The sequence below is a fragment of the Uranotaenia lowii genome, chromosome 1 (assembly GCF_029784155.1).
Source record: "Uranotaenia lowii strain MFRU-FL chromosome 1, ASM2978415v1, whole genome shotgun sequence".
Taxonomy (NCBI): Eukaryota; Metazoa; Arthropoda; class Insecta; order Diptera; family Culicidae; genus Uranotaenia; species Uranotaenia lowii.
This window is the reverse complement of record NC_073691.1, coordinates 153,570,411-153,581,257: the sequence shown is the minus strand read 5'-3', so window position 1 is coordinate 153,581,257 and position 10,847 is coordinate 153,570,411.

Sequence of the window (10,847 nt, the reverse complement as noted above, 5' to 3'; positions counted from 1 at the left end):
TTCATCAGCACGGCAGGAGGAAAGTTCGGGTCTATACGTCCGCCGGAATTTGGTCAGCGGATGACAAGGGCGAAGAGGCGAAACGGAACAGGCATGTGCCCAAGCGGAAATGTTCACTGCTCAAGAAGATCCAACCCCGGGCTGCAGCAATAAACCACGTAAGTCGCTTTTTACGTATTTCTTTATGGAGAGGTAAGCAAAATGGGTATTTTATAAATTTTGCAATCAAATGTTAAGATTGCACCGGATATATGTTTGCGAATATTTACATTATTGGTTGTGGCGTTAGACCACATGTGAGCCCATAACAAAATTTCAATAAAAAGCATGGCATAGTTTCTGAGATATTGCAGTTTGAATGGTAAAAATCAAAAAAGTTCGATTTTCGTAGAATGACTTTATCTTAGGCCACAAAAACTATAGAAAGCACAACATTTTTGATACCTATAATAGTGTGATTGTTGAAGCAGAAAATTTCTTCCAAAAATATCATCAGAGTAAAAAGTTATGGAAGTTCAAATTCGAAGTGACAGTGCGTGTGCTTCCAATTTCCATTCAATTATGAACGGTACTGTACATATTATTAACAAATCCAATGTCTTAGTGCTTTCATAAAGTTAGACAAACTTTTTGATTATGTTCAAATTTGTCCGTATCTAAATATTTCTCCCGCTTACAATTGGGACGATTTTATTTATTTAAAGGGGTTTTTTTTATTGCATTGAAGATCCCTCCTATTTTTTCCTACAGAATGGCTCCTTCAACCTTCAATCCTTCGAGTTAGGATGAGACTCAAGACAATCTAGAAGCTAAAATGGCATGAAAAATATTTCGCTTCTGAATAATGTTGAAATTTAATGAAAAAGGATTTTTTTTTAATAATAATAATTTGAACGAATATTTTGTCCACGGAAGGGGTAGCAAAGCACAACGGGTTAGCTAGTTTTCTATTTCGATATCCTTTGATACAACTTCGATCTGATAATCTGTTATCTTTCCTGCGAGAAAATGTTGATAAAATGATGATTTTCGTATTTTGTCTCAACAACCAGGGAGAAAATAATATACATATTGTTGAATATGAGAACATTTGAATAACATTTTCCATTACCTGTTTTTCCTAAGCTCTTTGATATCAGCACGAAGTTAACAAAAAAAATTTTATTGATTCCCATTTTGCAACTATGTACACATTTGTTGAAAAAATATTTTAGAAAAGTTTTTGATAATAATTGCTATGAATTCAAAACTGTTTCGAAAACTCTGATTTTTTTTATTATTCTGTTATATTTTCCTGAACAGGCATTCGGAAATTAAAATCGTGTTGTTTTAATTTATCCTGAACTTCATTTCTCGTTGGGAATCGTGGTCGAAGAATTTTATTTCTAAATCTTAACTTTATTCTGATATAAAATAATGGAATAGAATTATGAGCACTGGAGATTTTTGAGCTTTCCTTTCATTGGTTTGCTGTTGAATTTCAAGCTTTCAACCTAACTTTATTAAATCCGAAAAAACTTAAATAAAATTCAACCCTTTCGTTTCGAATAGTAAACAATTGCTCTAAAATAAGGTTTCCAAAATTCCTGGCAACCAGGCCGTGCTGGATAGTTCAGAAATTTTATACTAAATATCCTGGCAAACCAGGATAAAACCGGGCAATTTGGCAACCTTTCTATAAATAACGAGAAAATGTTTTTAAATTTCTTGAAGGAAACATTATTCCCAAATTTAAGAAAAAATATTAAAAAATCAATTAAAGACCATTAAATGGCGAATCAATTACTGATAGCACAAAGCAAAAAAAAAATCAAATTTTTTCGAAGAGCAAAAAATTTAAGAGCTGATTTTGACTGATTCGGGAGTGATGAACCCAAATATGCTAATAATTTCACTATAAAAGTTCTCGATTCTGAGATTAAAAGCTAACATTTGAATATATGTAAAAATAGTTTGGTAAAATTTTGCTTTTTTTAAACTGTAAAATGTTGCAAAGATATTAAAAATAAAGGTTTTCATAAACTTTCTCGATGACTGCAAGTAGTTTTGACTTTTATAATTTTTTTTTTCAGTTCTTAATCGTGGAATTTGACAAACCATTGTGTTACTTAGACAGTTTTCAAAGCGAAACGATTTGCAGTCTTCAACAAAGTTGGGGGGGGGGGGGGGGGGTCGGAGGTAGGGTCTAACACTTTCAAAAAATCGATTTTTTTATTTTTTTATTTTCTTATTGTAAAACATTTCAAGAATGTTGTGTCAAATTTTCAAGTCAATTGAAGCAAAACTGTAGAAATTATAGGCCTATATCTCCTCCTATCTAATACTGCAAGAAAGCAAGAGCAGAAACTTCAAACGCGTTTTTCTCGAAAGCACATTTTTAAAGTCCCTGAACATCGTCATTTGAAAATGGCGGATTTGTTCATGAAAAATCGTAGTTTTTACTTCAAACAGTCACAAAAATTTCATAAAAATATTTTTAAGTTAAATAAAAACGTTGGGGTCTTGAAAAACATCTATGAAAAATATTTTGCTCTGATTTTTTGACTTCAGATGATTCTGTGCTGAGATACAGTGTCCACAGAAAATCCTGTTTTCTTAAAGGCATCCTCGAAAGTACTCCGTCACCGGCTCATTTTTCAATATTTTTCTACGAAAAAATTACGAAATGTTCTTTTAACAATGCTTTGTATAATGCGAAAAATTTGAATACATTTGTTTGAACGATAGCTCTAGAAAAAAACTCGATTTAATACACTTGCCAGTGGATTGTAGCCTTTCTTACAGTCTGTAAATTATATTTGGATACTTATGGCACAAAATGAATTATGTTTAATGATTAAAGAATTTCATACGCAGAAAATCAAAAAAAAAAAATAATTAGGAAATTAAGATTCAAAGTTTTTTGTAGGATAAAAGTATTTATATTTAATCCTAATTTTCATGTCAATAATATTATTTGCAACTTATTGGAGATTTTTTAATGACTGCTCCTTTTGGAGTTACAGCATTTGGTAACTTTAAAATGGAAGGTATAAAAATTAAGAATACAAATTGGAAAAAGATGCCTGATTATGTATTTCAAATATTCAACCTCTCAAGTAATGGAAACCATTATTTTTTATTTTGTCATTTTTACATTTTTGTCTGTTTTGCCAATTTTGTCGATTTCGTCTAAATTGTCAAATTTTTCAATTTTGTCAACATTGTCAGTTCAGTCAATTTTTTCGGTTTTGTCTACCATGTCAATTTTATCAATTTCACCAATTTAGTCAGCTAAGTCAATTTTGTTAATTCTTTCAATTATTTAAATTTTGTCAATTTCGTCATTTTCGTAAATTTTGTCGATTTTTTTTATTTTTGTCAAATTTAATCAATTTTGTTAATTTAATTTTTTTTTAAATTTTGTCGATTTTACCAGTTTTATCAATCTTGTCAATTTTGTGAATCTTGTCAAATTTGTCAATTTTGAAAATTTCGACCATTTTGTTATTTTGTCAATTTTATTAATTTTCACGATTTTGTCAACATTTTCAGTTTTGTCAATTTTGGCGGTTTTGTCTACATTGTCAATTTTATCAATTTTGTCAATTTTCTCAATTTTATCAATCTTGTCAATTTCGTCAGTTCTGTCAATTTTTTTTTTTAATTTTTTAAATTTTGTGAATTTGGTCGATTTGGTCAATTTGTCAATTTTGTCGATTCGGTCAATTTTGTCAATAAGGTCAATTTTGTCAATTATGCCAGTTTTATCAATCTTTTCAATTTTGTCAATCTTGTCAAATTTGTCAATTCTGTCATTTTCTTCAATTTTTTCAATTCTGTCAATTTTTTCAATTAGGTCAATTTTGTCAATTTTGCCTGTTTTATTAATCTTGTCAATTTTGTCAATCTTATCAATTTTGTCAATTTTGTGAATTAAGTAAATTTTGTCGATTTTGTCTTAGTCAATTTTGACAATTTTGTCAGTACTATAAATCTTGTCAATTTTGTAAATCATGTGAATCTTGTCAATATTGTTAATTTTGTCAATTTAGTCGATTCTATCGATTTTGTGAATTATGTCGATTCTGTCAATTTTGTCAAAATTGTTGTTTTGTCAATTTTGTTAGTTTTGTCAATATTGTAAATTAAGTGAATTTTGTCGATTTTGTTTTAGTCAATTTTGTCAGTACAATCAATCTTGTCAATTTTGTCAATATTGTCATTTTTTTCAGTTTTGTCGATTTTGCCGGTTCTGTCAATTTTTTGAATTTTTTCGATCTTGTCAGTTTTATCAATCTTGTCAGTTTTGTCAATTTTGTCAGTTTTGTGAATATCGTGAATTTTGTAGATTTTGTCATCGTCAACTTTGTCAATTTCGCCAATTTTCTTGATTTGGTCAATTTTAGAAATTTTTTCAATTTTCATGATTTTGTAAACTTTGTCAATATTGTCAGTTTTGTCAAATCAGATCATTATACCATTTTTGTCGATTTTGTCATTTTTTTTCAATTTGGTCTTTGTTGTCATTTTTTATTTGGTCAACCTGGTCAAAATGGTTTATTCGTATAGTTTTTTTTTGTTTCTTCAACTTTATCAATTATAATTATTCTCTTTTATGCTTCATATGCATGTTCCTAAAAAAACATCCCAAATGCTTTAAACTGTACTATGGCGGGCTTGGTGGCGCTACTGTTTGGTTATTATCTTCCATTGGCTTAAGCAAGTGAGAATTCGGATTGACTCCCAAGCCGTCATCCTCTTTGCTAGACACAAACCCCAACAACAACGGAACAATTGCACAGGTTTTTCAATGCGAACGAAAAGCTTTCATCGCACAACGTTAGACCTGAAGAGAGGAAAAGAGAAGGGAACAAAAAAACTAGCCCGAGAGCTTAAAGCTCGAGAGGATTCAGAAGCATTTGTCTTATTGGATTCAATTCGCTTCCACGGGCGAAATTCTCTCCTGTCGTTCGTGCCTAGGGAAAAGCTTCCTGAATGGGATGGTGTGCATGTATAGTCCGCGTCCCCGTGGGGATAAGACTTACAATCACTATAGAAATATGTGATGTTAGACTCGAGTGCTCAGGCCAGACACTGTAGATTTCGGGGTTGTACCCCTTACCGACAATTATTTACATAGTTAATATTTCGGAACTTTAGTTTCGAAATTTTTGATATGGTTCGGTGTTAAACTGAACCATGAAAAGGAAAAGATTTAAATTAACTGGAAAATCTCGTAACCGACTTCTTCCTCCTACACGGTTTCTGACATGATGGCGTCAAACCTGAGTGGGAGTGAAGCCTGTCTGTTCTGCCTTCCACACATCGACGATCCATACTTTTAGATAACAAGCGCGTATCTATGACGTCACGTTTAGTTTGACGTCATACATACGATAATCTTGGTTTTAGTGATTGCTGGTTGTGGCCAGCAAGCCAAATTGACACGTTTTTTGGAGCGATGATTTGATGATAATTACTATGAAAATTTATTTTTCAAACTATTGAAGAGGGAAAAAAATCAAAATTTTTAAGACAAAAATCATTTTTATTGTACTTCCCAGTTTCGCAAAAACGTAGTGACAAAGTTTACAAAAAATCACACCAATACACACAAATACACTGACATCGTCTGTACTCGTCGAGCTGATTCGATAGGTACCTATAAAGGTATATCTAAGACCTATAATTAATGATCTCCCAAATCGACCGATAACTATACCTTTCTGAAAGAAAGGCAAAAATCATGAAAATGGTGTTTTTTTTCACCCGTTAGACCCTACCCCCCCTTAAGTAAATTCAAATTTTCAATATTAAAAAAATTCTCATTTTTTTTTTCAAAAGTTTTGCATCTCTGAAACTAGAATATCTAGGCAAAGCCTGGATTCTTCATTAATTAAAGATTAGTAAAATGGTTTAAATCGGTTTTCATGTAGTATAAATATTTCCCTAGAATTTCTTCCAATACTATTACTAAGAATTTTTTCTTGCATTTTCAACCAAAGGAACAAACAAATTGGTTGGAATTTGATCATTGACAGTTTCATACTGTTGACTGAGTTAATGTTGATGTTTCAAAAAAAAAATACAGCTTTAATTAATACCCATGATATCTTTGCTTAGGGCAAAGGTAAAATTATTTATCTTTCAATCAACAGTCCTCTGAGAAAGGAAGTTTCCCTCAGGCTCAAAAGGATGAAAAGAATGCAAATGTCCAACATACATTCCAATGTGCATCAAAAATGTGAACCACAAAAATGACTGGACCACAAGAGTCCAATCATTCATGTCGATTTCCGGCTGCCAAAAGGTTTTCGATGCATTTCCGTTCCGTCTATTCTATTGTCCACTTCTCACAAGAAAGAGAGGGGGAAAGCCGGCAGAATACCCCATCAACATTGCAAAACCGAAATGAAACTAGCCCAAATACAAACAAGTACATACACAACAACACAAATCAAATATGTCACCGACACTCCAGGTTTGGCCAAAGGAGAAAGGGAAGAAGATATCGAACATGATATCAAGTGAAAAAAAATTTCAAGGGCCGATGGCAAATAAAAATACCAAAGCAATAGCAAAAAGATTTACATCGGCTATGGTTAACTGAATGGAGCATACATCAATGCAATGGAGAATGTAAACGAGTAAAATTGATTGATCTTCTATTATTCATCCGTCTTGCAGTAAGAAAGCTCCATACTTTTCGATCTTTGATGGAAGTTAATAAATTAAAAAGAAAAGTCTTCGACTTATCCTTAATCATCGAAACAGTTTAATGGCGTTTGAACAGATAAACTTTTTTCGATCACACAACTGACTGTTTGTAGCAAGATTCTTCTTAAAGCATGCCTGATTCTCACATGATTATAACAATAAGCTGATGTTTGTTCTGTTAACACTCTTTTCCTTCTGTTCCAATATTGGTATTTTTTTCCTTCTCATCTTTAATCCTTAGACAATCTTATCCGGTACAATGACGTTCGATGGGTCTTGGGCTTGAACACATGCTCATCAGTTCAGCAGGCTAGTGTTTTGCCAACTGAATCGTATCACAAGCTCCAGAAACTGCGTTTATATGGAGTGTTGACTTTTTTTTAGTTGGTAACCACAGGTGGTAAATACCGGCTTACGGATTGTATTTCAAGGAATGGCGAGCCGACGCCGACCCGAGACGCCGAGACCGACTTCAGAGATACACTGAGAGCGAGGGCGGACTCTCGGAGAAACAGTTTGGTTTCCACCGAGGTCCCAGCACTGTAGATGCTATCAGCTCGGTCATCGAGGTAGCGGACAGATCCAGGCTAACTAAGAGGATAGGGCTCCGCTTTTGCACGGTGGTCACTCTGGATGTGAAGAACGCCTTCAACGGTGTCAGTTTGACAGCGATTGCGTCGTCGCTCATCCAAATGAGGATCCCGGCATATCTGTATAGGCTTGTGGAAAGTTACTTCCACAATCGCCAACTGCAGTATATGACCGGCGAGGGTTTGCGAACTCAAGAGGTTTCGGCGGGTGTTCCACAGGGGTCAATACTCGGCCCGGTTCTGCGGAACATCACTTACGACGAACTCCTACGAACGAGCCTCCCATCGGGAGCTGAACTCGTAGGATTTGCGGATTATGTAGTCCTCTTGGCGAGAGGCTCCTCAACAGCGGAGGTTGAGCTACTGGCCACGGTAGCTATCCAGGCAGTGGGAAGCTGGATGCACTCCAAGTGCCTGCGTCTAGCCCACCACAAAACCGAGATGGTGCTGATCACCAACCTGATCTCACCCCAAACAGGTACCATGCAATGTTGTACCATGTTGGACCGTGCAATATCGTGTCCAAACGTGAAATCAAGTACCTAGGGGTGATAATAGACGACATGCTCAGCTTTACGAGCCATGTCGATTACGTGTGCAAGAGAGCGGCAATGGCCACGGCCACACTCACACGGAATATGCCGAACTCCTCGGCCATCCAAAGCAGCAAAAGGAGGATCCTGGCAAGTGTGACCACATCGATCTTGCGGTAAGGAGCAGCAGCCTGGAGGCAGGCCCTGGGAAGAAACTGTAACCTGCGGCGACTTAGCAGCGTTCAGCGGCTGATGAACCTGCGGGTTATCAGCGGATACCGGACCATGTCGTCCAAAGCCGCCTGTGTAGTAGTGGGTGTCATACCCATCTCGGTTTTGCTTGAGGAGAATGTCTATTGCTACGACAACAAAGACACGCCCAATGTACGAGACCTCGCCAATGAGGACTCGATGTCCAACTGGCAGCAGCTGTGGGACAGCTCAACGAGAGGAAGGTGGACCCATCGTCTGATCACGCACATCGGGAGCTGGATCGGAAGAAGGCACGGTGAAGTGGACTTCTATATGACGCAATTTCTGAACTGGTCATGGATGCTATCGGTACATGCCACCACTACCGGTTTGGACATGTGGCTTCGCCATATTGCCCAGATTATGGTAACGAAAAAGGAAACACTCGAGCATGTGGTGTTTGTCTGTCCGAGGTTAGCGGCGGTACGTTCTTCCATATTTGCCGCCTGTGGGCCCGACACGACAGCAGATAACGTCGTACGGAGGATGTGTGCGGATTCCAACACTTGGCATGCGGTCAGCGATGGGTTCACCCGAATCCTGACTGCCCTGCAGAGGAGCTGGAACCAACGGCAGTCCGCGAACGGTGTAGGATGATTCCATCGACGGGGAGCATCTGAGTAGTGTTCGTCCGATCCCTTGATCGAAGCTACAAAGATAAGACATCATCTTCAGCGTAGCGGTGGTCAGGGGTGCGCCGCGAACGTGTGTAGGGATACCCCAATGTCGGGGGGTATCCGAGTAGTGCCGCTTCCTAAGGGGGAAACTGCGGGGATAAGACTGTTAAGGCATAGAAATCGGTCCTCTACAGCAACGAGCTAGGCAGCGCGACTTCAAAACGGCGCAATCACCCGACGGCGCAACCATCGACGGCGCAGCTACCGATGGCGCTTGAGGCGCCTAAGGCGCATGAAATATTTCAATTCTATTGAAATCAGGATTCCGCGAAACTCTTTGGCGGGAGACATGGCGTTCTATGCACCGCAAAAGATCGGCTTGGGCATATCAAACCGCCATCACATCGTTCACTTAGAATTATTCCAGCGCGACGACAAGACGGCCAGGCCGCAAGTTTCAAAAATTTCTGTTCTACTAATTGTTAAGTGTTTAGTAATAAATTAAATTAAAGCCGTTTAAAGTTAAAATAAATGTGTAGTCCAATAGTGCAATAAATTGTTTAAATTGTGTACAAGTTGTGTCATCATTTGACCGAAAAAGTGAACAAAAGAACTTACCCGAAATTTGGGAAATTGTTTCCGCATCATTAATGTCAGGGAATCACCCACTGTAACCCTGAGTCCCTCGACAAAGACTTTAACTTCCTCGTAGCGGATCTCGAGGGAAGAGGGTTAACCACTGTCGGGGGATACCCACGGGTAGAGACGCTCTCGATGCCGGGCGAGCCCCTCGAGTCGGTGTAGGATGTCGTCATCGTCGGGAAACATCCGAGTCGTAGCGTTCCAAGTCCCGAATCGTGTGCGTGACAGGCGCTAATCCAGGACAAGCTGCTCTCGATCAGGGCACACAACGGGTAGGAAAATCAGCGGGCCAACAATCCTGGGGTTGCTAGTCAAGGGGGGATAAAGAAGATCGGACAACGGGTCGGAGTACACTGACAGCATCGACGGGTGGCTGTCGAGTAGAGTGCGGCCGACCCCACGGTTTTGAAGCTACAAAGATAATAGGCAACATCTTCTGCGTAGCGGATCTCTCTCTCTCTCTCTCTCTCTCTCTCTCTCTCTCTCTCTTCTCTCTCTCTCTCTCTCTCTCTCTCTCTCCTCTCTCTCTCTCTCCTCTCTCTCTCTCTCTCTCTCTCTCTCTCTCTCTCCTCTCTCTCTCTCTCTCTCTCTCTCTCTCTCTCTCTCTCTCTCTCTCTCTCTCTCTCTCTCTCTCTCTCTCTCTCTCTCGCTCTCTCTGAGTATCTGGTAGATTAACCACCCCACCTATAGCCGCGCACATCTTTCTAAGCCCGGCGTTTGTTGCTGGAATCGGAGGCTTCGGCTACCCGAACCTGCATTCCAAATCGGGAGGGGGGAGGGTGCCCCCCCCAGCATTTCTCTACCGAACTGACATCTGCTCCGAGCAGATTTTGCACTGCTCGACCGGTGCCATCCGCGATTTCATCTTCTGCTGTGACTTCATCCTGGTTTTTAACCCAGATGGTCAATTCCTTACAGTGAGCCCGTACCTCAGCCTTGTCGTCAAGAGCTTCGGGCCGCCTTAGCTGTACAGGTCCCACTGGAGTTTCCCGCGCCACGCTTTAGTTCCAGGATCATCTCGCCGGTGCGGGGTCCGACAGATTCTCCGGACGTTGTTCCCAAGATCGGTGAGGTTTACGTCTGTACGCATCTTTCTAAGGACATCTGCGTACGTGCCTTCGGGTGCCTTGACGTTGGTTTGAATTCTCAACCCTTTTCCTCTTCTTAAGTGGAGATGCCTCACGAACTACCATAATTGGCTCTATTTGCGTGATATAAGTTTTCGAGTGATGCCAACTAAAATAGGTAATAAAAAATTTCCTACTCCACCCTGAAAAAAGGGAGGGTCCAAATATATTCATACGCAAACAACCTTTCTTATAAAAGATGGTCCCTTTTGATTGAACTATGCTCGAATTATGCTAAAGAAAGCTGTAAAAGAGCCTTCCTCTTTCCCCTTCCCATCGTCCACTACTTGAAGGAGGTAGGCGTTTTTTAAACCATACACATTTTTTCGTACCAAAAAACTTTTTCATATCATAGTAGCATTGGTTGATCAGTTCTTAAGCAAACTA